The following is a 27,721-nucleotide window of genomic DNA, read 5'->3' as shown; positions in this document are numbered from 1 at the left end:
TTTTATTGCAAAATGAGTTGAGTCCAATCTTGGAGTCACACGGTGCCGAGGTGAAATACTTCCTCACTGTGTGGGAAGAGGAACGAACATGACATGAACACCAACGAAGGAAAATTATGATGGTGCAGCCATCTTCATCATGCTTCATTAAAGTTTTACAGGCTGGAATTGAATTTGTTTAGACTCTCCCTGCCAAGAAAGTCTCTAATTTAAGCTGGATGGCAGGTTACTATATTCTGTCTAATGAAACAAGAGAGAGTCCATGTGTCTTTGATTTATTAACACTGTTTTGCTTTTAATAAGGTGCTGTGAAACTAAATGAAATTAGCTTTAAAGAACTCTTCATGAACACAAAGCATGAGTGTGTAACACTCTAGCTGGTTTAAACCACTGTGTTTAATACCACAATGTTTTTAATACCACATGCAGCCTTGTTTTGGCTTTTGAGGTTGATACAAGCTACAAAGTTGCATGGCATAACTGATTCTTAAAGGGGTTAAAATGAGAATGTCGAGCCAAAAAGCTGAACCGGAAGCCTGTATTGTTTGAGAATTACACCACCTTCAGCTGCCAATTTGTCAAAATGTTATTTGTTGAAGGGGAAGTTGAGTGCTGCAGCAAAGATGAATAGAAGATCAAATATGCGATTATGTCTGGTCTGGTGATTATATCCGATCCTTACTGCACTGTTATCCCACAAAATGATCCAAAATGTTGAATGTGAAATGTCACCAAGACTAACGACTCCATTTCCAGTTAAGTGTGAACATTTTCAGCTCATGATGGATGTGTATATAGTGTGGCAAATGACCTCGACAACAGATGGTGGCTTTTTTTTCTTTTCTTTTTCTCTGCAGCCTTCTCTCATGTCAATAACAGAGCAATTAACAAAGATGCAGAGTGAAGTTCAGAGAAATGGTGGCATGCAAAAAGAGAGGTGGTTGAAGAACCCGAGAGATAATTTCACCTTGCTTCATTTTATGTACTTTTATTTTTGTTTGAATAGCTACACACTACCAGCTTTTACTTCAGGTACATTAACAAGAAAACACACATTTTTGTGAATCTTTTTTTTATCCCACAGATCCCAATAACAGGCTTGATTTCAGACCTCCGGTTCCCTCTGATTTTGCTGCATTATTTCCAGTACGCCTGGCGCTTTTCTCACCAACTGTGGCTCATTTGCAAACAATAGCTGTGTTAGATCAAGAATGCTGGAATAAAATGACTTCATCTTTATATTGCAGGAAGAGAAGAATGGACATAAAATTGCATGTGTGCTGAATGAAGCAGCTGTACAGGTTACTGCAGCCCTGTCTAACAACCAAATTTCTAAATGGTTCACAGTACAAATACAGCAGCTTTAAAATGGAAATGAAAAATGCCTCATTAACAGGATGGAGAATACTGAACCAATCAAACCAAGTCTAGACATAAATACAACAGTTATAAATAGTTTATAAATATATTGTTGAATTGTTATGACTTTGTTTTAATACTTAGTGACAAAAACAAAACTGGCTCACGAACTTCTACCTCATGTATAAAACTTATACTTGAGCTGGATTTGTGCTTCTGCAAATGACCAACTGATCGCCAGATCGGAGCTGGGAAATAGAGTAATCTGATTACAGATGATGTGTAAGAGAATTGGGCAACTGCAAAAGGTTTTGTTGGACTGATTTTAGTCTTGGTTGACTAAATAGTTTATATCTTGAACTCTTAAAACTCCACTAGATGGCCGGCACCCCAGAGCGCTATCGCTTACATATTTTCAACAGCGTCTTATTCTGTGGGGTAAATTATGATTGATAACTTATCCTTTAGGTCATCTATAGAAGTTTACCACATTTCTGTAAATAAAAAGAAAAAAGATTAGCTCCTAGAATACCTCTATTTTATGATGAGACCACCTTCTCTCCAACTTTCCACCAATCAGAAATCTTAAAACGCTGGCAACGTCCCATCAGGAGCAGCCAAAGATCAACAAGTGACCAGAAAGTTCTACGTCTGTTGGAAACAAACACAAATAATGGTCCTCTATGGCTGGAGATGGAGTTGTAGGCTAGAAGTTAAATAGCAGCATAAATAATTGTAAATAGCAGAGAAAAGTGTAAATACGTCAAGTTTCTGTTGTGTGATTGTTTTGATGCCAATAATTTTCCTCCTGAAAGCCAAGACTTGAGAGAATGATGCAGATGAGAAAAGGCTTGGTCACTGTTAATCTCTGTGTTATTTCTACAAAGTTCTGTTAGTAATAAATTGTTTTATTTGGTTGACCAAATGTTAATGCTGCTATATTCATTTTACATCATTTTAGCTCCATATCAACTGAGGCTTTCCTGAAAAACATGTCTGGATGTTGAGTGAGCTTAAATGGGTTAAGCCTCCATGTGCATTTTTACATTTTAATGGTTAAAATGTGATCAGTACATTTTACCAGCTGTGTGTGGGCGTGATTTAAACAGACTGGTCACGGCTGCAACATATTCTTGTGCAAAATAAAACATTTTTTTTTTAATTCCATACTTTTCACTACATTTATTATTAATGTATTAAGAGAATTGATTGCAAAACCTTAATACAGTTGTGGGTGCAGTCACAACATTATGTACTCGGTTAAAAATAATAAATTGGTCTAAACGTTTTGATTCTTGCACAAAGAAATCTGATTTTTTAACCCTAAACAGTAGTGTACATTTAGTGTTTTCTGTGAATGCAGGGTTCAATCACTCATTTGAAAGTCCAGGGCTCTCATTGTTTGAGAATTTCCAAGAAATATATGATGTTTGAATTAATTTTGATTAACCACTTTGACCTCCCTCCTTACCCTCACCCCATAAAGTCTCAGCCAGTGTCATGAAATGACTAAGAAAGGGTTTAACTTGATTAGTGGTTATCACGAGTCACTACTAAAATGGGTTTCCTGCATCCCACAAGTTCAAAGAAATACAAACAAATGCAGAATTATTGGATACAATGAATTCAATAGCAAGTCAAATACTTAATAGTGTTTGTAGCACAAGGTGTTTCACATGCTGATGCCAGGTAACCAAAATAAATATATAAACATATAAATAAGTCTTCATTCTTTTTGGGGAGCAGTTCTGCTGTTGCTAAGCAACTAATGATAAAGGCAGGATTATTAGGAGAAATTAAATTTTATTTAATAGTAAACCTTGGAAAACATAAAGGCATTTATTTTAATTCACAATAAGCTCACTGATGAATATGCTTTCCAGCCAATTTGACAGTAAATATGGTTCGCTATTAAAGGAAACAAAGTATGTAGAGCGTTTCTATGGTGCCTTTTTTGTTAGTGAATTTGTGATTAGAAATCAAGACTGAGCTTCATTATTCTGGAGCACAAAGGCTGAGTGAAAGCAAAACATCCAACCACCCACTGGCCTGTATGTTTTCAATCAGCATCACACACAATGTGTTGTTCTGTCCTACAAACTAGTTTAAAATACACATCAGAGAAGTTAGATAAACACAAGAGGTTACAGAGCAGAAAGCCAGCTTCATGGTTATTGTCTTCATTGGAAAACTGAACTAAAACCAGACATTCTCCTTCAATGGAAAGTAATGTGATTTTTCTTTTAGCTAGTGTTCAGAAATTTGTAGCGATGATCTTTTCTAAAATGTAGGCAATCAGGTTCCCAAACAACGACCTTTAGAAACTTTTAACACCCTGATGAGATTTGTTGAGCATGTGGAGGACAAAGGTGCGATGATGCTTAAAAGGAATATTTGTGGCTGAACTTATGTAAACTGACAGATTGGAAGGTTGTGATTTATGACCAATGATTTCTAAATATGTCCCCCATTTTTAGAACCAGTACTATGAACAAATTCTAGTTTGATCAGGGCCCGCCTGCTTCAGTCATCAAACCCTTCAACCTGTACCATAATTTTTAAACTGAGCTAGCAGTAGGAGGGTGGGCTTCAGCTTGGTTATTAATTAGTTGCCATGATGCTAATAACTGGATGGAGGTTTATGGGTTCAGTGCTGTACAGAGATGCAGAACATTTTACAGCTCCCTCCACCCACACTTCCCTTTTCCTTGTCGGATTATGGGAAAGATGAAAGGGTAATAAACACAACCCCAAGCACATCTTTTGGAGATGTAAATAAAGCTCAGGCAAACATAATTAATTCAAGATGACTCCGTGAAAATGTTTACTTTTTTTTTTTTTTCCAAAGATAAAAATTTGATTAATAGTATTGTTAGAATATTGAAAGTGTTGTGCACTTTACATCAAATGAGAAAAATGAACAAGGCCACTTGACAACCTTATAACTGGAAGGTTGTTCAATTCCCAGCTTCTCTAATAAACATGTCTAAGTATCCTTGGAGATGCTGTTTTTAGTGTAAGTTTTCATTACAAAGAAGTAAAAAAACAAATAAGCAGAAGCCTGATGGAATACTGGCAGAATTAAACTTATTTTCACATGAATGGGATACATGTTGTGTTTTAATATGAATGTTTTCTCTATGATTTAGATAGTTTAAAATTTGTATTTCAAAGTCAATTTAACATGTTAGTACTGGCATCAAATAACGTTGAGAGGCTGGTAATAAGTCCAAAGCAAAACCATTCTGTTCCTGTAGTTTGGGTAAAACTTGGAGTCATCCATCTTTTAAGCTTAGTCCATAAGTCCCTTGTTCAATTAAGTGCTGCATCACTCTGGTCATGTAGTGGAGAACCTGTTGAGGCTGGGAGTCAGGGTGACGTTCAAAGCAATGATGCTCAGATTTTATACAACAGCAATCGGCAAGGACAAGCAATACATACTGTACTGATTAAAAGTGAGTAAACAGTGCAGACAGAAGGAAATATAAAAACTGAGCTGTCTTTTGTGAGAAAATACAAGAGAGAGGACAGGAGTGGAAAAAAAAGTAGTAAAATCATGTAAGACGATTTTTCAGAAGAGAAGGCCAGGTTCTCTTTTAGATGAAGTTCTGTTTATCTCTCGTCGCCATGACCGCTGCTGACAAAAGAAGAATCGTGCAGGTCAGTGCAGTTCTAGGTCATGTGCAGCTCATCCTCAAAATTGTTTACAATTCCCTCCAAAGTATTTGATGTGGATCAGAACAGAGCTTTTTAATGAGATTGCCTTTTTAAATAAAAGAACTTTGACAGACTGACATCTGAACAAAAGGGCCTCAAATTTGCTACCAGTTAGTTGGGAGACATCAAGGGCATTTGTTAAACAGCCACATCTGTTTTATTGTCCTGAGTTTCGGTGCATTTGACAACTCTTCACACAGTTGCTACAAATGTTTTTACATCATGGTGCCTTAAAGCTGAAAAATACTTCCATTTGTACCAGTCCAGTTGAAATATTTGCAATATTCAGCCAAAGTTTCATTTTTAAGCACCTTTAAATCCCATGCGTGTGTACCCCTCACATTTTTCACATAAGGGGTTCAAACACTGGGTCCCTGTTTATACTTGAAGCATTATTAAAGTAATTAGGTATACATGTACATATATACAGAATCTGTCAAAAAGCCTATGAAAACAGATTAGTCACAAACATCCATTTAAAAATAGGCCTATTAAATAACCACCTAAAGTTGCATGAATCATATGTATAAATATATTTCCAGCACCTTTTCGATGGGAGAAGTTCCCTTTGAAGCATTACTCACCATGCCTTTAGTTTTCTTTTGCATTCTTCAAACTACAGAGATTTAATCTCTACTTGTATGAGGTGGAAAGAAGTAGAATCAAGTTTCTGGAAGAGCCTTTGTTGGATATTTGACCATTCTTCTTTACATATATGGTAAAGGTTAATTATATTTTATATTATCCAGAGTGTATTATAAACCCAGACTGCCTATTTGATAGAGCCGATGTCAGTCCTATTAAAGGCAAAATAAGTAGCATTGACACCTAACGTTTCAAATCAGAACTCCAGTCGAAAGAGAAAAACACAGAGCGTTTCCCCCCTCGGAGAGTTTCACATAGGTTGCAGGTTTGATAGAGGACGGCTCTTTTATACAGTCTATGAAGGACGGAGAACATAGCGCCAGCAAACATCATGATGAGGAGAGAAGATGATTCACACACACAGTAAGTTGATATGCTTTGCAATGCTAGCGCTAATTTCACTCGCTAATTTACGTTAGCATAAAATAGAGTGTAAACAAAAGCTACATTAATCAACAAATGCCAGTTTTCCTTTAGTCTCACTTAATAAATGAATTTGGTAATATATCCGGATATAGGCTGAATTTCAATAAAAGCGAGTATTTCCCCATTAATAACAGCACCAGGATATATCCGGATCTGCCATTTAGGATGTCTGATGAGTCTTTTTTGTATCTTGGTATAAAGGTTACCAGATCCTATAGTCTGTTTAAGAGTAACGTTACTCCTCTTCTTGGAGAAATGCAAACCATTAACAGGTAATCATCTTTTCCAATCATCTCTAATGGACAACGGTTTTAAAACTTGGTATGAAAATGGTATTCGTTGTATAGAGGACTTATATATTAACAATAATTTTGCCAGTTTTGAACAACTGTCTCGAAAATATGGCCTGATTAACAATCACTTATTGTGATACCTGCAAGCCAGAGATTTTGCTCGTAAGAAGTTTAGCAACTTCCCATTACTGGCTCCTTCTTCCTGTTTGGACTCCTTGTTAAGGGTCAATATGCAAGTTAAGAATAGAATATCATTCATTTCCTCTCATATCATGGACGGCTGCGGCCCTTCTATATCACACATCCGAGAACAATGGGAAAATGATTTGGGGGCCCGGTTGTCTGATGATGAATGGAACGGGGCTCTTAGAGTTCACTCTTCCTCAATATGTTCTAGGCACACCTTAATACAGTTTAAAGTTTTACACAGATTACACTTCTCTAAAGTCAAACTAGCAAAAATATTTCCTAATATTGATCCACTGTGTGACAGATGTAAACAAATGCCTGCTACTTCTTTCCATATGTTTTGGTCATGTCCAAAACTAGTTTATTTCTGGTCTTTTTTTTTTTTTTTTTTTTTATGATTTCCAAAGCATATGCCTACAATATCTCACCTTCGCCTCTGGTTGCCATTTTTATTTGTCTCTCTGCCTCGATGAACTCTGCCTCCCCTGCTTCACTACAGAGAGTCGTTGCCTGCTCCTCTATACTTGTCAGATGCCTGATTCTGTTCAAATGGAAGGCTACCACTCCCCCTTCGCACCATCATGTGATCCGAGATATTATGCAGAATGAAAAGTTGGAAAGGATCAGATGTACCCTCAACGGTACTATGGATACATTCCACAATATCTGGACCCCTTATTGTTATATGTGAACAACTTGTCTGGTTTGGATATGGAAATTTGAATGTATTAAACCTCACTTTTTAGGTGCTGATGTTATATTAGATTACTCACCCCCCACCCCTCTCTTTCTTTTTCTTTTCCGGATCCTAATTTATGAGACTTTCTGTACTCATTCTGTATTTAATTCTACCTGTTTTAAGGGTTCGGTTTGTTTTTGTCTCATCTCTCATGGGTTCTGTTTATTCTCTAAGATCATTATCCTGTTACAGTGAATACCATTATATTATTTCTGTCTGACAACTGGAAAATAAATAAATACATACATAAACACAAGGGTTTAAAAAAAAGGAAAAAGAAGGAAAGGTAATTTCATAAGTTTATAAGAAAACACAGTATTCACTTGGCCCAAACATCATTATATTTGTTGTTATAAACTAACAGGCCACCAGTTTACTCCACTAATACATCCATACAGTCACACAAATTAATTTAATGAGTGCAGAGAAATAAATTAGACTAAAATCTTTGTAAATCAAGATAAATTTTTCGGTTAATTTAAGCAAAATTCCAGTGCTTACCTGTCGAGGAGAAACTTTGCCAGCTCAAACTTCTCCACCTTTCAAAAGATTATCCAATATTGATCCTCATTTTATTTTCGTTTTTGGTCGTTTGCTTTTTTAGCAGGATGCCGAGGCTTTTTAGCTTTTTCTGAAACTATTTCTGGTCCGCTTCTTTTACCAGCTTCCGTACCTGCACGTTGCTGCTCTTTTGCTGACATAAAATACCAAATGCTGCCTTGTTGTTAGGCAACCGCGGGAAGTTGCATATGATTGGTTAAGGAACCAGGAAGTTGGAAAAAGCAACACGCACCCAAGTTATTCCAGCAGTGTAGGAGACAGATTGTTTATAGGGAAGCTTCCTTTTATCCCTCGCAGCAAATGAGAACATTTTTAATTATTTTTAAGAAAAAAATCCTAATTATTCAGTCTTTAAATGATGAACATTTCATAACAAACATCTCATACCAATTATTTCTTTCCAACATAATATACATCATTAAACACACCTCTGTGATACTGAGTCTTCTTTGGCAAGTGTTTCTAGTTGGTGAAAGGTCTGACCTGCAGGCAGGTCAGTTTAGCACCCAGATGCTTTTGTCATAGATGCAGTAAGCTTTTATAATTGTATTAAAATATAAAATACATAATCTGGATGGAACATATGTTGCTCTAAAACCTGCATCTTTTCAGGACTGATTTAGATATGCAAGTTTACAGTTCCATAGACACTAATACACTGCCATATTATCAGGGATGCAGGCTTTTGAACTGAGTGCAGGTAAGCTGTGTAGATAGTATGCATGGCCTGTTCTCCATTATTTAAAAGAAATTATCCATTCATTCATCCAAGTCCAAATTGTGAGTCATTTGACCACAGAAGAGTTTAATTTCCACTTTGATTCAGTCCATTTTAAATGAGCCCAGAGACGATGGTGATGCTCACAGAGCCTCGGCGTGCGTTTATGGACAGCATAGTAACCTGTGTGCACAAATTAGGATTTGTATGAGTGTTTGGACCCTTGCAATGATTTCCATGACAACCATGTCTGATTTTCTTTCAGTGGTGCCTCACGACATCTAATGTTGATTTTAAACCATGATTGTCGCACAGATGTCTACAGATTCTTGGTATCGTCTTGTGTTGTTTTCCAGACATAGTACACGTGTCTCAGTATTTGATCAAATCTCTGTATTTTGATGTAACTTTTTTTTTTATTATTCATTTATTCATTCTCTGTACCGCTTGGTCCAATACGGGTCGCAGGTAAGCTGGAGCCTATCCCAGCAGTAACAGGTGAGAGGCAGGGTACACCCTGGACAGGTCACCAGTCCATCACTGGGCCAACACATAGGGGACAAACATACATTCACACTCGCACTCACTCCTAGACATCAATTAACCTAACAAGCATGTCTTTGGACGGTGGGAGGAAGCCAGAGTACCCGGAGAGAACCCACGTATACACGGGGAGAAAATCCACATAGAAAGGCCACCGCCCGCAGGGTCCGAACCTCCCGCCCCAGCCTGTGAGGCTGCGGCCCTAACCACCACACCACCATGCAGCCCGTTTTTTTTTTTTTTTTTTTAAACTAAATTAGAGTTGAAGTAACTTTTGACTAGAAATTAGCTTGTGGCTAAATGTTCTTGTTCTACATTTAATGTTTTTAATGATGCACTTCAGTGGGCCTAGATTTCATGAATATACTGTACAGCACCTGCAGATGTATAAAAATGTCAGACAAGTATATTTAACTGCAGGGACTGACAACTAGTTTGCCCCAATAATCATACGTGGCAGGCCCTGTAGTCGTCCTGGAGAAATTCTCCTTCACCATTTCCTTCACTGACGAGTTAGACATTGAGTTTTTCATTGCTGTTTAGTTGAAATCATTTAAAAAATCCTTTTCTGACAAGAAAGCTCTGATATAATGCGATGTAGATGCCACACAACTTTTAATTATCAGAGCGTCGCCTTTCTTACTCTATCACTGTGCACACCATCTATAATTAGGTGCCAGTCATAACGATGAGAATCTTTCTAGCGGTGTTTGAATTAGATTACACTTGTGTGTGAATTAGATTTCAATCTCCAAATAGCCTTGTGTAGGCGAACATTGCTTGGCCTGATATGAAGCCCTCATCCACTCCACCGAGCTGTTTTCTAATTAATTTAGGAGTGTGTTTGTTCAGTGTGTAAATATTAGAGAAAGACCAAGTTTGAAACGTCAGCCAGCTGAAGCGGCTAATGTGCTCTCGATGAACCTGCCTCCAAACAAGGAAAGATATAGCACAAAGATATCCACTGTGCTCTTTCTTCAGCTGCTAGAGGACACAAAGGAATAACACAAATATCTTTATTAGATGCTTTATTATGTATGTGACTGTGCAGTTTCTCTTCAGATGTGGATGTATGCATACAGTATCGTAGCTGACCCTCTACTGCTTCCTGCCGCCCAGAAGGCTGATGATCCACAATAATTTGGCATAACTTTACATAAGGCTTAACCAGTCTAATCCAGCATAGATACACCAGCAGAGCTTAGGTGAGGCTGCTTGTTACTGCTGGAGTAAAAAGCAAGATAATTTCAGGCGGTTGCCAGAACACTGAAAAAACAAAAAAAAAATTTTTTTTTGCCTTATTAAATTGATTTGTAATGAGTTTCAGTAATTTTCCACTCCATTGTTGGTCATGAATTTATCTTATCAATTGAGTTTTTGAGACTGAATTAGTCTATGTGCACACCATCTCTTCTGGGAAGAAAAAAAAAACTCATGTTTTCTAGCCGTCGCATGGGTGAAAATGGAGCGTTGGCTTCTCAGAAAGTGTTCAGGCTCATTAAATACAATGAATACCTTCAATGTGTCATGTTCTTTGAAGTTCTAGCACACGAGAGCATGAAACCAGTAAAGCTTCAGACATTTAGAGAAAAATTACAGCACCTTTCGAAGGAGGAAACAAGAACTCGCATCTCAGAAAACAGTGGTAAGTGAATATGTTATAGATTTAGCAGCTTCATATGAAGTGGCATATCTGGTAGCTCAATCAAAAAAGTCAACATCATCGCTGCAAGCCTCATTCGCCCAGCAGCAATGACAACAGCAATGCACAGGGAAAAAATATCTATTATTCTTTTGAACATTGACACAATAGGATGCAGCATTCAGGACATGGCACATGATATTTAAGACCAGCTGATTGACAGAGTGAGGAAAAGTGGATGTATCAGGGGCTGCACAGCTGTTGACCTTCACATGATACAGCTACAAAGGAAGCACGCACGAGGATATGTTTTGTTCATCCGTGGTGGGAAAACGCGCAGGACAGACATTTTCACCAAGCTTGACAATAACTTGCAAAAAGAGGTACAACCATGGGAAAATGTGTATGTGTCTGCACCGATGAAGCTGGAATGATGCAAGCTTTAAAAGCCTGCATGTTGAAGGTTGCTTCCAATGAGAAATTTTTGCACTGTACAATCTACAGTACTCGCTAACAGGTGTCAGAGCCAGAGCTTTGCAGTGTTTTACAAACATAGTTAACTTTCAGCAGACTCTGTGGTGGAATGGGATCAGATCATGATGCATTATTATTTCACACAGAGGTCAGATGGCTTTCTCATGGTAAAATATTAACAGAACTATTCAAACTGCCTGAAGAAGTTTACATGATTTTTATCTGACTGTGGCTCTCCCCTTACCAATAACTTGAATAATTTAAGGTGGGTTGCAAGTCAAGCATATTTAGTCAGCATTTTTGACAAGCTGAACAGCTTCTGAAGAAAGGCCCAAGCATCAATGTTCGTAACCTTACTAATAAGATAACAGCATTAAGAAGAAAGTTGGAGCAGAAGGCCATGCAACTAGAAGAAGGTAGGGTTGACATGTTTCCTGAGCTTGATGACTTCATGGAAACTTACATCAACATTGAAACACTGAAGAGGTTTATTGCCACTCACTTCAGAAGTCCGCTTGAAAGTGAAATATCTTATTCTCAACATTCCATAATTAGAATTAATTCAAATTACATAGATTTGGGTTGCAGCTTAAGCAGACTGCAGTCTGCTAAGAGTAGTGAATTTTAGACTCCATGTATAGACAGGCTGATGTAAGGCACATAGGTTTTACCACACAAGGTGCTTAGTGTCTTAGGTGCCTTAAAGGCTTTAGCACACAAACCTCCGATATTTAAACATATTGTGTTTCCACAGGATTGGTCAACTCAGAACTTAAGAAATGTCTTTGAAAGGTATATATGGATGCCTTACACATGTTTTCAGTGGGTTACATATTTGCCAGAGACCTCACAGAGATGCATATCTGTTTAAGACAGGGGTGCCCAAAGTTGGTCCTCAAGGGCCACTGTCCTGCAGGTTTTCAATGTTTCCTGCTTCAACACACCTAACTCAAATAAAATAGATCCAACAGCCTATTAAGTTTTGCACAATGACTCATCAATTTGAGTCAAGTGGTTTTGGAGCAGGGACACATCAAAAACCTGCAGGATTGTGGTCCTTGAGGACCGGAGCTGGACACCCCTGGTTTAAGATGTTACTTTTTGTAATAAACCATAATTTTTTATTATACATCAAGGTGATGTCCGGAGCTCTTCTTTTACCTGAAAATATTTTTGACACACCACTAGCTTAACACTATTTACTACAAAATAGCATGATCCAGAGAGAAGAGCTTCATATGATGAAGTCATCATATCACAGAAACGACTATGAAGAGACCAAGGACACTAAGAGAAGAAACTACAGTACGGCACCGAGAAGAGAGGAAAAGCTGTCAACCATATGATGGGCTTCATCACAGAAACTACAGAATATCAAGTATTCTTCCACATCACCTGCTTCCACAACAAAAGCAACACAATGGCGTCACAACCGAGAAAGAGGGTCACCACAAAAGTTTTAACAAGTATTTTCCAAATGATGTGCCGGAAAAATACGACTGGAGAAGTTAGCCTTTCACCATCTCCACCGCAACACCTGCCATCAGAACTGCATGATGCCCTGCTGGACCCGTCATCTGGCAAAACACTACAATCCACTTTCTTAACATGCACAGTGGAGAGGTTTTTGTCATCAGTGGTGGCAGAATACCCGGGATTATCAAAAGCTGCAACTGATGTACCAGATCCTTTTGCATCCACATATCTATGCAATATATATATATATATATATATATATATATATATATATGATGACATAAAAAGTTTGTGTTTCCGGTGACTTGGACTCCGCCAAGTCTGCCCTTTGTCACCGATTCTGTTCATAACTTTTATGGACAGAATTTCTAGGCACAGCCGAGGTGTTGAGGGGATCCAGTTTGGTGGCCTCAGGATTGGGTCTCTGCTCTTTGCGGATGATGTTTTTCTTTTGGCTTCATCGGGCCGTGATCTTCAGCTCTCACTGGAGCGATTCGCAGTAGAGTGTGAAGCGGCTGGGATGAGAATCAGCACCTCCAAATCCAAGACCATGGTCCTCAGCTGGAAAAGGGTGGAGTGCTTTCTCCGGGTCTGCAATAGGGTCCTGCCCCAAGTGGAGGAGTTCACGTATCTCGGGTCTTGTTCACGAGTGAGGGAATCGGTGATCCAGGAGGGGCTCAGAGTAGAGAAGCTGCTTCTCCACATCGAGAGGAGCCAAAAGAGGTGGCTCGGGCATCTGGTCAGGATGCCTCCTGGACACCTCCCTGGTGAGGTGTTCCGGGTACGTCCCACTGGAAAGAGGACCCAGGACACGCTGGATGGACTACATCTCGCAGCTGGCCTGGGAACGCCTCAGGATCCCCCTGGATGAGCTGGTGAATCTGGCTGAGGAGAGGGAAGTCTGGGTTTCCCTGCTTAGGCAGCTGCCCCCGCGAACCGACTCTGGATAAGAAGCAGAAGATGGATGGATGGCATTAAAAGCAAACTGATCACGATTCCTGTGAGTTGAAGAAAATCTTTGTGTTACAGTGTCAAATATAAAGCCAAGAATACAGTTGCTTTGTTCAAACATCAAAACAAAAACCCTAAAATGAAGATCGAATAGGAAACAAGACAAAAACGGAAGAAATCTTTCTGTTCTGAACATTGATTTCATTAAAATAAATATTCAGTCTAGTTTTCTGATATTTTTAGTCTAAACTTTGATTAACAGTTAAAAATTAACATTATTTTGTTTTAAATTAGTGATTATGACATTTTTTGGGCTTAATGTCTTTAAAAAAAACAAGGACTTGTACATTTATTCATTACATTGTGTATCAGTATTTTTAAAGCCACAGGCAAAACTGCTGCAGTTGTCAGTTTCTCATTTTTGCTCTCCACCACATTTCTATGTCAACAATAAAATGAGATTAGAACCAGAGTTTAATTTACGCTTGTTAAAGGAGAAAAAAAGAAATAATGTGAAATAACAATAATGTTCTCAGTCTTTCAATACATCTACTGCGCTTTTGCTTTCAGCACCTGGGACATCACTGTATCCTCCCACACCTGGACAGGGACATGGAGAAGGGGTCGCGAACACTAACGAATGTTAACTTGGGTGTCCAGACTTAAAACTGGTTGAGAACCACTGCCCTACAGGGATAAACTCGTGTTGAAAGATTTATTCAGATATTTCAGCTACAAGTATGTAAAGGAACAACACAGGAATCATGAACATCTGCTTTACTGTAATTTCCAGAAGGAGAATTCATACTAAACCTGCATATTGAGTCCATACTGGTTGCTGGTGCAGATAACTTTCCAAACAGACGTGATATCACAGTACTGTGTTTAACAGCAGAAAACTATATAAACCATAAGGTATGTGGGTAGGCGTCCGCTCTCTATAGTCAGTCCCTTAAAAACAAAAAATGTCAGATCATACTTTATTTGTGTCCCCCCTCCGTCCCATCCCTCCCTTCGTATGGCAATAAGGAACCATGCAGCCTTTTATATTGATGAATGTTCATCGTACCTGCAGGGGTCACCAAATGTGTCTCACATTTTAACCCAGGTGACCCTGCCCGAGCCAATCAATACCAATGTTATGTCCAGGTAACAAAAGGCCACCAATGACTCTTGTCTTCTGATCAATAGCCACCAAACGTTAAGATCAGGGATTTACCTTTGCCTGCACTCACCCCTGTATCATCCAACCAGTTGTAGGTCTTGCTGCATGTGTTCACAGCTTGGGAGCCACACACTGCTCAGGTATTCATCGAAAATGCAGCATATTTTACTTTTTTTTTTTTTTTTTTAAACAAAGATTTTACAAAGAAGAAATATTTAAGTCCTGAAAGCGATGTGCATGTGGTGAAATAACACAGATATTAGCAACAAGGTCCTGCATTAAAAACCCTAATTAAACAGTCAAAACAACTGGCCCTGGTGGGTTTTATGGGTTTATAAATGTAAAATTGGAGCTGATGAATTCTTGTTCCATCAGCTTTTTAGTGTCGAAGCAGGTCAAAATGACACTAATTGTGATAGTTTTGTCTTCAATAATCTGAGCTATATTAACCTCAATTTAAAAGCCTGACCACGGAGGACGGCTGCTAATTAATTTCCCATGGTCATTGTGTAAACATCACAAGTTTCCAGTTCATGTGTTATGTTTCTGACGCACTTTAAAAATTAAAAGAAAAAGCTTGAATATTGGTCTGTACATTTGCAGTGACTGCACCTTTCATAGCCACAGATAGATAGAAACTAAATAAAACACAAATGTGACAGATGAATGTACACTGGAAGAAGTGGGTCAAGTACCACAGGAGAACTTGCTAATGCTGCCCTCCCTAAATTCAAGAGAGATCTGCTCTTGTTTTTAAGTGTAACATGCATATAGATCATTAAAATAAAAAGCTTTTTATTAGTGGAGCAGTTTTAAAAGCTGGTGGCTACTTCAGGGAGGATGACAATCTTCCATTAATGGAGCCAAAGATATCAGTAAAAGGATGCCTTCCAATTCAGGAAGCTTTAAAAGCACATTACATCTCACTGGTCGACCTATTCTTATTTTGCCATTTCAACGTAATGGAGTGCCACTAGTCGTGCTGTACCTCCCTACATTTATTCTTCCCTTTGCACACCATGTGCCAAGGAAGAAAATAGGTTTGACATTGATTCATAGGAAGTTAACAGAATCCCCAAGTTTATCTGAGAATATGCAGTATTTCAGCACATTAGAGTAGCTAATCACTATCCAGCTCGTATGCACACTTGTGTCACAGCATTTATTCCACTTATTGGTTTCTCATGGTGTGTCAAAGAGAAACAAATGTACTTTTTTTATTTATTTATTTTCTCATTCTACCACATGGAGAACTGAGGTGGGCAGCTGAGGTGTTCAGAAAGTGTAAATTTAAAGACTGGCTGGTGAACGAACAAATGGTCTCTGTACAATCTATTGTTACATAACCCTTAATGTTGCAAGACATGACAGAGCAACTGATTTTAGCAAGAATTCCTTTTCCTCTTTCAGGGCTTATTCATATTTGTTTCCCGATAAACACCATATTACAGGCACCACAGACCTGTCCTTGTTGCACTTTTGTAAATGTTTGTGTGGATGACCACGTTGTAGTTAATCCGTTTCTTTAAAAAATGCATGCCTGGCATGTGCACCACAAATTAAGCCTGCAGAGAAGTACTTGCAGTGTCACTCTCAAGCACATACAAACATGCAAGGAATTACACACACACACACAAGTCTCTCAGGTTTTCCGCAGCAAAAAATTAAAGGTGTATTAATTTCACAACACACACAAATATAAATGAAAGAAGAAGCTGCTTACACTTGATGCTTATTTCAGATGACTTGTATTTACATAGATTATCCCCAAATTTCCCTTGGGATCAATAAAGTGTTTTTCTAGCTATTTTATCAGCTGCATCATTTCAAGATATTTAAGAGTAAAATGAATCTAAGATGTCTAGCAACATCCATTTACAGACATGATCATACAACATGACATGAAAACAAGTCCAATCAGTTATTTTATTCTTTTTAAACAAAAGGATTAAAACAGCTGTCGAGCTAGTGTCTAAACATTGATAAGTCAATTTCATGTTTAATGCTTCTTTAAAAATGATACTAGATCATATCTCAGAGCTCTTTCTACTAACACTGGTTGTTCTTGTATGTTAAAAACCATATTAACTCCATTTTGTTTTTAACATACAACACCCTCCTCTTCTCCATCTGTCCAGTCTGTCACTCTGACCTGCTCATAAGGCAACCAATTAAAAAAAAGGGGGTCTAATGAGAAATTGTTATTTTACATGCTCAAACATTGAACAGGGGAGAGCGTTAATTAATTCTATAAATCATTTCTGCTCTGACAGCTCAACTCTCACTGTTTGTCTAGCACGCCTTTCTAATTATTTGATCTTTTTTAGGTTCTTATTGCATTGTAAATGATTTGAACATAGCTATTTAAAAGTTCATTTGTTTTATTTATTTACTCTAAGAGGAATTTCACACATTGATAGTAACTGGATTAACTCATTCTAATTCTTCAGCATCAACTGCTCATCTTCACCTTTTTCTTTTTTTTTTAAAAAAAAATCTAATATCCAAAATGCAACCAAGTCACCATTCAGTCCACTATTCTCTACCAGAACTGTGTCATGGTGTGAACAGCCCGGATACCTTCCCTCAAACACAACCAGGCGTGCCTGTATTTGTGTATTACGACAGAGTGAAAAAGACAGTAAATAGTAGCAGGTAATGTGAAGTAGAAGCAATATTTCTGGTAGTTCTGTGAGCTGAGAGAATATTGCAGCAATCTGTCTCTGGGATTAATAAAGTGTTTCTGATTGGAAATGATACGCCTTTAATTCAACTATTTAGATATTAGAAAAAAATGAAAAACAATATGAGCTGCAGCCCAGGCTGAAGACAACTATGTCCATGAAAAACAAAGTGTTTGAGCATTTTCTTTTAGCTGATGAAGGCAGCTGGTTGAGAAAGTACACAAATGTAAAGTGTTGGTTCCAGTTAGCAACCACTAGCATAGCCCATATTTCATCATCATAGCGGCCTGTTTTATTTGTTCCAAACCAGTTAAAGGAATTCCTGGTTGCACAGTTACTAGTAATGGACATTTCACGAATTAGCTCAACACCATCCTACAGCATCTCTGTCACCTAGCTTAATAGCTTTAATTGTCTGTTGCGATTGTCAATTGACAGATTTTTGGAGCAACAGAAACTAAATTGTCAGCCACATGATTTAAGAATCATGTTACATATTCTTATCACAAAACAAAGTTTTCATGGTTTACACTACAGCCCAAAAAATGATGTTTAGCACTTGTTTTGAGTTAGCCGTTAGCATAAGAATTTATGCAGCTGAAGCTTAAACAATAGTCTAGCTTTCCTTTAAATTTTTCTTAAATTGTTGTTGATCTCAATTTCAAACAAGGATTCAACCACAGCGAAGGGCTGCTTGCTACATGATGAGGAAAAGCCAAATAAATAACTAAGGAAGTGGCTCTGCATGTAGTCTAGATCATAGAAAAAGTTCCTATTCAGTTATACTGCTAAATCATACTAAGAAAATAATAGTGTGGCTATATGTGACAATTTTTGCTGAGATTCAAAGTCTTTTTTGTACTCAATGGAGGGTTGACACAAAGGCACACCGACGTTAAACCAGATTTTCTCAGGTATTCCTGCAAACTTAAAAAAAACAACAAAAGACAAAAAACAACTCCAATAGGAGGGGAGTGGAAGTAATGCAGCTGGCTAATATAACAGCTGAGAGTAAATCACCCCTGTCCATAGAGGTTTATTAGCTACAGACAATCCCAAGGAATTATTAGTTTAAGATAAACCTAGAAAGCTGAGGGCAACATGATCTGTCCACTAACACCTCTAAAGCTCCTTAATTAACATCTCCATTACTGGCTGGCATGAATACCCATCCTTTAAACTAGCTGCAACACCACATCCACTTTCAGTGAGAGAGTAAACCAACAGAGGCAATGGACTGGTCAATTTCATTGGATTTATGCTGGTAAAAGCATTATCATGTGTTTGCTACTACTTTGATTAAGTGACAGAGGCTCTGGCATGCTGTTACTGCAAAACCTTCCTACAAGTATGAATTGTTTGTATACTGAGATGTCTAACAATGTTTAATTTCAACTCTTTGAGATTCAAACTGTTAAAACTAGTCCTCAGACAGATTTGGAGGGAAACGCAAAACAAAAATACTTTGAGCTTTGATTTTAGACTTTAAAAAAAGCTTTGTTTCTTTCTAGTCTATTATATTTTGTGTATATTGTTGATCCTGATGATGCAATCTTGACTTTATGAGAAACGTGATTAATAAAGAGATGTATTAGGAGTATTTTCTGTTTCCCTTTGGCAACTTGGCTGATGTGTGTTAAAGAGAAATTAGAATTGGAGGGCATCCCATCCTGAAGGCCTACTCAGGCCTACGTCTGTTTCAGTGCAGTTGCCTTAAGGCTTGGTTCAAAGCCTCAGCAAAGATAAAAGCCTGGAGGATCACAGAGCAGAGGGGGGAGGAAAGGGGATGGTGTTATTTGTCATTTCCTGTTAAAAACAAAATGGCCAAAGATCATGAAAGGTCCCATGCTTTCAAAACTCAGACCTCAGGCTTTGAACAAAAGTAGTAAGGGAATGAAACACTCCTAATCAAAATGAGAGCCCTCTCACCCTCATTTTGTTTCCTTTTGGGTGATAACCGATGCATGGCTATCGTGCAATCTATTACCAGACTATCATAAGGGCTACTTGCCATCATGTTAAGAGTCAAAAACAGCTCTCAAAATACCATTTTCATATATTTGTGGCATCATTGCAATGTCCTGCTCACTTGTTTCTTCATTTCTAGGTATGCAGAGAAATTAAGATATCCAGTCACAGCATGAAGGACTATAACTGAACATCTGAATGACAAAACGAAGCTGCAACAGTAGAGACTTGCAGCGGAGGAAAAAAAAAGGCAAAGTGATGTAAATGGATGAGTGCTATTAAAAAAAACAGCATCCAAAAATCAATGCAAACGACTTCTTGGGACATTGTCTTGGTATGACTTTATACCTCGGTTACAAGGCAATTTCCATTAGTGTGTGGTCAGTAGAAAACTAATCTGCTTTGTCACTCAGTCATCAAAGTTCATCAGATATTCAAGCCATAAAAATGCAAATGAGAATATTTCCTTTTCATTAAATGCCTGTAATTAATTTCTTAAACAATGGAAGACTTTTCCTCCACACATCAATTTCATTGTTCTGCAGAGGAATATCTTAGCCTTTCCAGAATTAGCACAATTAACCATGGGTGAATAACGATAACTGGGCCCTCTTTCTTCCCTGTTTCAGCAACATTACATCTAACTGCCTGACAATAGTGAGCCCATATTTGTTCAATATATGAACACATGAATTACTGATAAGTGCTGCCATAGCTACTGCTACTACCGTTGGGTACTGTCACTTCATCATGATGGTAGATAATGAAATGGGTGAAAAGTGATTTGCAATTTCTTTCCAAAATACCCATCTGTAACTGTCTGAAGCATGCCGTCAGTCTTCCCTGCCACTGCTTGTCCTAACGAAGAAACTGCTTGCTTTACATGAAAAACAGAAGAGATGCTGTTGAGATGGAAATTAACAATTACTGGCACAGGATGGAAAATGTTGACAGGCCATGAATTTATAATCTTATTGTGCAAAATTCCTGATACAGACTCATTGTGTTACCTCAGCAGGACTGACTGAAATTTAGGAGGCAGTGTGGGACTCTCAGCAGCACCGGGAGAAGCTCTCTTTAAGTTTGACAAGTATAGAATGACAGAATTTGAAATGGCTGAGGTGCCTCACACTGTAGCAGCTTTCATAGCTAGTGTGATGCAACAAGAGGATAACTGTGACTTATCCCTGGTCACAGCTACACATACACACACCAGATGCAAGACCTGTCGAATACGTGACAAGACAAGCTGGCTGTTTGTCAGAGGTAAGAAAAATTCAGGATCATGCACTGATTTGGTGAGTAGAAACATGACACTTTTTTCCTTGAATAAGTGAATTTGAAAGAGCCCAGGATTTGCTGTATTGACACACGACACACAAAGACAGGATGAAATCAAGGGAATCTGTCCACAAACCACTGAGCTTCATGTGATTCTGCCTAATTATTTCCAAGGAACTTACCTTAAGAGAAGAGGCGTAAAGGAGGTGATCCACCGTTTCCACAGGGGAAAGTTCATTCTTGAGCAGCTGACACCTGATGAGAAAAAAAGGTTAAAGATTTGTCCTTCAGTTAAAAATGGTGTACGGGCTTTGCACAGTATAAAAATGGGCCTTAAGATTTTTGGGGTCATGAGCTTGACAAGCTTAGAGTACATCTGCATTTTGATTACTTTAGAGAGGTTATATGAAAAAACACTAAAGAACTGAATGAAATTTACAGCTGAAATTTGTGAGATTTGCAAAATACAAATCTGGTTTAGAAGCATTGACTTTTGCCTATTTATTTTTAAAAAGGTGCAAAATATTATACATATCATTAAACTTAGTTTCATCCATGTTACTACGATTTTTATAGTTCAACCATAGGACCTAAATTCCATCGTGTAATTCTTTCCAAGCTGTATTTCTCTTTTTTCAGCTGGATTGGCCTGAAACTTGTACGGGATATCTAAAATTTTTACTCAAATGTGTTCAGAAATTAAATACTTTCTTAGTAAACGGATCTGCAGGTGTCCATTAAAGGAGCACAATGTCCAGTTATACGCAAGGTCAAGTAGAAAGAGGGTTGTGCAATCAAATATCTTCATATCTTTGAAGCATTTTGTGTAATAATAAAGATTTAATGATTGTAGATACTGTACTCGTGAATATTCAGAAATGTAGAAAGGCTCCATTACAAGATATTTTAAAAGGATTTTTAGTGACTAACATTATATAGAGTGGTTCAATTTCATTAGTATGTGTTGACTTTAAAGATTTCTAAGTTTCTGTGGCATCCTTCCTCATGTCAGACATTTTATTTTTTATTTTATTTTTTTTAACTTTCAGCCAGGACATTCATTTTTGTCACAGTGCAGCACTGCTCTTATCTGACAGCAGCTGTATTCATACGTTATCTTCCTGCTCCCCAGTCCCATTGCAAACAGAGCTAAATGGTTGTTTTCTGTTCTAAAGCAGCAGGACTGTTCCACAGCATGACAGCTTTTATCTTTGGAAATATTTATGTGAATATAAAAATGCCTAATGAAAGAGTTGAACAGGTACAGCAGCCTTACACAACACTTAGAGAAGGTGGCAATCATGCTAATAAAGTCACAGATCATCATAAAGCAGGGAAGTTTAACCAGCTGTAGAGAGCAGTACAAATTTTTTGACATATATTTGACCTCCTACACAAAGTCAAACAGCTTTGGGTCATTGGATGGAGGATAAATGCAGAGAAGTCAACAATATATGTGATGGACAAGAAAGTAAATTTAACCAAACTTACTGAATAAACTGGGGGAAAAGTGCTATAGGAGAAGATGGGCCTTAACATCTTCCTGTTACAGTGACTTGAGAATTTATACCCCTTGAACTTTCCCACATTTTGTTGCTTTACAACAAATTTAAAGATATTTTGTTGGGATTTATGTGAGAAATCATTACAAAGTAGTACAAATGGTGTGAACTGGAAAGAAAATTATACACGGTTTTCATAATCTTTTGCATTGGTCTATTACATAAAATTCTATAAAAAATTATTTAAGACTAGGGGTGTAAAGTAGCTAAATATGCACAAGTTCATGGAGTACAAATACTTTTTCAAGGCACCGCATGTTAAGACATGCAATGGTTAATAAAATTAGCTGACAGAAACTTAATCATGTTCACGATTCCTGAATCACATTCAAACAGTGAGAATTAACTTGTTTTTGCTTCCTGAAGGAATTTCATGATCGGAGATATCAGTCTTCTGTCTGCTGCTCAGCGCTAACAGATGCACCTTCACGCCTGCTTCAGCAGCTTCATAGGCAACCATTTTCAATAATTCAAAGTTCACAATCACTGTACTTATTTTCTTTTCATTCCTTTCAGGTTTTCTGAAGTCCAGAGGAAATTGTTTTAAAGTCAGGGTGATATTTTTTAAATGTCAGATTCATCCCTTTGATGGTTTCACTAGGTCAGTTTATGAGGAAAACTTGGCATCCCATTATTTGAGCCACTTCACGCCATAACTGGAACTTCATCCAGCTCACTCAAAGATGAACAGCACACTTTGACATCAGCACTTCAGAATAAAGACCACTTCACCCTAATACCCATGCAGGGAAATCCATTTTAGATGTAGCATTTTTCTTCTGACTCCGAAAGGGCATATTTTCACCGATCCATCATCTATTCTGAGAAAAATACAAGGCTTCTGTCACAGCGTTTCCTGTCATTTTAAGAACATAGCGCCCTGTGTTGACTGGAACCAGCAAACGACTGTAATTCTCTACCTGTACAACCTATTACGCCTCCTTTTCCGAAGCTGGGAAAGATGGAGGGGACGATGGATCAACTTCACCCAGGTTTAGACAGATACTGACTGTTTTACGCTCAGTAGTGGCAACCAAGAGTCAAGAGGGAGGTCTGTTAGGTGTTTGAGTTCAAGGCACTTACAGGGCCTTCATTGTGACTGAGGTCATTGTTATTAGCCTGAAGCCAATGAGGCAAATCCAGGGCAAATAACTTTGTCTCAGAGTGGATTGTGTGGTTGTGCTGTGGGAAGAAGAGGTCAAGGAATTAAACATATGCAAGTATGGAGATCTATTAGCAGTTCAGATTTTTGGTATGTTATCAGCATTCCAGCTATTCATTTAAATACATAAATTTTCAAATAAAGATTTAGCTTCCTTAAAATTAAAAAAACATGCCCACACATTTCTCCAGAATACTAATTTATTATAATAAAGCCTAAAATCTCCTCAATGACTGCTTCCACTTATCTCCAAATCCCTGCGAATTCGTAGCACTCATGTCATTATGCCGTAATAAAGTGGAACATCAGTTCAAAATATCTTGACATGAAAAGGAAAAGAGCTCTCAATCTCATTTTACCCGGCTTCTGTGGATCTCCTTCTGCAATCCTTTTTCATTTTTCCCCAAGGAACTTGGATCTTGATAGACTCAGACAACCGTATCAAGCCACAGAGTGACACGGTCTTTATTACAAGTATGGCGACTCGGGGGTGGGGGCTTCTGTGGAGAGGCTATGATGAGTTAATGGCAGGGAACTATGTTTGATACAGGATGACAGTTGTTTGGTGCACCTCTATCATACTGTGAATCTGGCAGCGGCTGTTAAATTAGCCGCTACAGCAGACAAAGGAGACCTGACAACCAGGGAGGGGCATCTTAAATTAGACCCTGCAGACACTTAAAAAAAATGTTTTATGTCTACATGTTATAGGATTTTCAACTTTATGTAACATTAGTACAATGCAAGACAACGGGGTCAAAGTAGAATTGTAAGATGTATTATTTGTAGATTACATACTGTTATAATTAGAAAATCATTTGTCCCATTTGTGTGTTTATCAGAAAATATATTAAAATGTAATTTCAAGTCATTTTCTCAATATGTGTACAAAATAAACAGGACTAAGACTTTATTTCCCATTTTAATGCATGGAATTGCTGAAATTGAAACTTTTTCCCTTTTATATATCAATAGAAAGAAAACCTCAAAAACATACTTTTGTTTATTTTGCTAAGATGAAGCCATTTATCTACATCAGTGGGTATTTAGAGTTAGACCCAATTTTAACAAAAAAAAAAGAAGAAATCAAAAATCTTTTCCTTGAGAAATTAACCCATTCCCTCTACCAACAGCTGCTTGTGAGTCAGTTTTCTGTGTACAAGGTGAGACAATTGCAAATGATTTACATAAAACGTTAGAAGCATTGCAGCGGGGTGCAGAAGAAGCATTAAAAACAAGCTTAAAAAATACAAGTAAAATAATTAAATTCAAGAGAGGAAAAGCTAAAATAGAATGAATAAAATGTAAAAAGTTCCAGTATGAGAAATACAGTGGGGCAAAGCAGTACTGAGTTAGCCACCAACTGTACAAGTTCTCCCACTTTAAAAGGTGAGAGGCCTGTAATTTTCATCATAGGTAAACCTCAACTATGAGAGACAACATGAGAAAAAAATCCAGAAAATCACATTATCTGATTTTTAGAGTATTTATTTGCAAATTATGTTGGAAAATAAGTATTTGGTTTCTGGCTCTCACAGACCTGTAACTTCTTCTTTAAGAGGCTCCTCTGTCCTCCACTTGTTACCTGTATTAATGGCACCTGTTTGAACTTGTTATCAGTATAAAAGACACCTGTCAAAAACCTCAACCAGACTCCACCTCTGCCATTTAAAGAACTGCCAACTTTCTGAAAGATGACAGGTTACTCAATCATTGATTTAGTCCAACTTAGACCACTGCCCAGTAATCTGGGCCACTGCCACAACAGAAACATTAAACTTCAAATGTTATGAAACCGAGCAGCACGCATAGCACTGAGCAATAATTGTAGGTCTGATGTAAAACCCATGCATAGACTATTAAACTGGTTATGTCAAAGACTTTTATAACATTACTCTAATTAATTAGAAAATTCACTGTAACAAAGGTACCGTAATTCATAAGACACCTACTCTACTAGACCTGCTGCTAAAGACAAAGGCAAATTTATTTGTACAGCACATTTCATGTACAAGACAATTCAAAGTGCTTTATATAAAACATTAAACATTACAGCAGGGAGCAATAACAAGTGCATTAAAAAATAACAGAAATTAAATTAAATAAAAACAGAAAAAAGTTCAAATTAAAAAAAGATAAAATGTAAGAAATAAAGTTCCAGTGGGGGGAAAGACAGTATTAAACATGATCAAGTTTAAAAATTCCACAGATCTGGACACTAAATAAAGACTAGTTCCATGCAGCAGAGAATAGGTGGGTTTTTAACCTGGATCTAAATAAACTGAGTGTTTCAGCTGATCTGAGGCTTTCTGGGAGTTTGTTCCAGACATGTGGAGCATAGAAGCTGAATGCAGCTTCTCCATGTCTGGTTCTGACTCTGGGAACTGATAAGAAACTGGATCCAAATGACCTGAGGGGTCAGGTAGGTTCATACTGGGTCAAGAGGTCTCTGATGTATGTTGGTCCTAAACCATTCAGAGCTTTATAGACCAGCAGCAGAACTTTAAAGTCTATCCTCTGACGGACCGGCAGCCAGTGTAAAGACCTCAGAGCTGGACTTATGTGGTCCACTTTCTTGGTCTTAGTGAGGACTGGAGCAGCAGAGTTCTGAATCAGTTGCAGGTGTCTGACTGACTTTTTAGGTAGAACCTGTAAAAACACTGTGACAATAATCAAGCCGACTAAAGATGGAAGCTGGACTAGTTTTTCCAGGTCCTGCTGCGACATCACATCTTTTACCCTTGATATGTTCTTAAGGTGATAGTAGGCTGACTTTGTGTTTCTCAAAGTTAAGGTCCGAGTCCATCACTAGACCAAGATTTCTGGTCTGGTTGGTGGTTTTTAGGTCTGAGTCCATCACTACACCCAGATTTCTGGCCTGGTTGGTGGTTTTTAGGTGTATATACTGAAGCTCTGTGGTGACCTTTAATCGTTTCTCTTTGACCAGGGGGGTGTACTGTGGCTGTAGTATACCAGGTTGTGGTCAGACTTTCCAAGTGGGGGGAGGGGGGTGGCTCTGTAGGCATCCTTCACAATGGAGTACAGTAGGTCTATTGTTCTGTTGTTCCTTGTGGGACAGTCTACAGCCTGGTAGAAGGAGGCCAAGGTAGAGTCCAGGGAAGCATGATTAAAATCCCCAGATATGATCATAAACGCCTCGGGGTGCTTTGTCTGCAGCCTTGCTGTTACTGTGTGTATCTTCTCACAGGCAGATGACCATCCGGTATCGCATCAGTGAGCCATGTCTCTGTGAAGATGTATAAGCTGCACTCGCGATAATTCCGTTGATTGTTCAGTGCCAACAGCTCGTCCATCTTGTTAGGTAGTGAGTTGACGTTCCCCATTAGTACAGAGGGGATGACTGGCTTAAAACGTCATCGAGCAGCCTTTAGCTTAGATCCTGACTTGCAGTCTCTATACTTCCTTCTCAGCTCTGTCGGTACGTTGTGCTGCATTCCGACGTTAGTCTTACATGAAAAAAGTTCCTCTCTTGAATAAACAAGACGACGTGCAAGTGCCATGCTAGAGTTAAAAAATATTCAATAGAATCAAAAGATATGATATATATATATCATATCTTTTGATTCTATTGAATATTTTTTAACTCTAGCATATATATATATATATATATATATATATATATATATATATATATATATAATAAGGAATAAAACGATAATAAAGAAAGAAAGAAGCACTCGGGTGCGTAAGAGACACTGGTAAGGCAGCCGTTTCCTGCAGCGCCATTTAAAAAAAATAAAAAAAAATAAAAAATTTGTAACTAATGTTGTTGTTCTTTATGACATGTGCCAGTGGGAGCATGTAGATGTTAAACAGAAGAGGCTCCAGGATGGAACTTTGGTGAACTCCACATGTAATCCTTGTCTGCTCAGATGTAAAGTTACCTATTGACAAAGTTCTTCCTGTTCTTTAAATAAGATTTAAACCAGTGTAGTGCCAGAGAGGCCACCTAGTTCTCCAAATAGGAAATTTACAAATAGTTAAAACTTAATGCCATCAAGTAAATTAATGACATTTAGGAAGGTGTCAATGGAATTCCTTACCAACATATGTCTCACAAACAAAAAGTAAAATTCAGTTTAAATTATAAGTAAAGAAATATCTATTAGAACAAGTATGAAATTATTACGATACTGACGCCTATA

At 37.9% G+C, this 27,721-nt stretch overlaps 1 protein-coding gene across 2 annotated transcripts in view; it reads right to left on the bottom strand.

Moving 5' to 3' along the window:
- LOC121635712 (neural cell adhesion molecule 2-like) overlaps positions 1-27,721 on the bottom strand; it is a 466,780-nt gene that overhangs the window by 420,020 nt on the left and 19,039 nt on the right. For both annotated transcript variants that reach the window (XM_041979023.1, XM_041979021.1), the window contains one exon: positions 21,014-21,086. The gene's annotated coding sequence lies outside the window, so the exon portion shown is untranslated. The remainder of the gene's footprint in view (positions 1-21,013; positions 21,087-27,721) is intronic.

The sequence above is a fragment of the Melanotaenia boesemani genome, chromosome 24 (genome assembly GCF_017639745.1).
Source record: "Melanotaenia boesemani isolate fMelBoe1 chromosome 24, fMelBoe1.pri, whole genome shotgun sequence".
NCBI lineage: Eukaryota > Metazoa > Chordata > Actinopteri > Atheriniformes > Melanotaeniidae > Melanotaenia > Melanotaenia boesemani.
The sequence above is the reverse complement of the archived record's forward strand: the minus strand, read 5'-3'. Positions and strand labels throughout refer to the sequence as shown.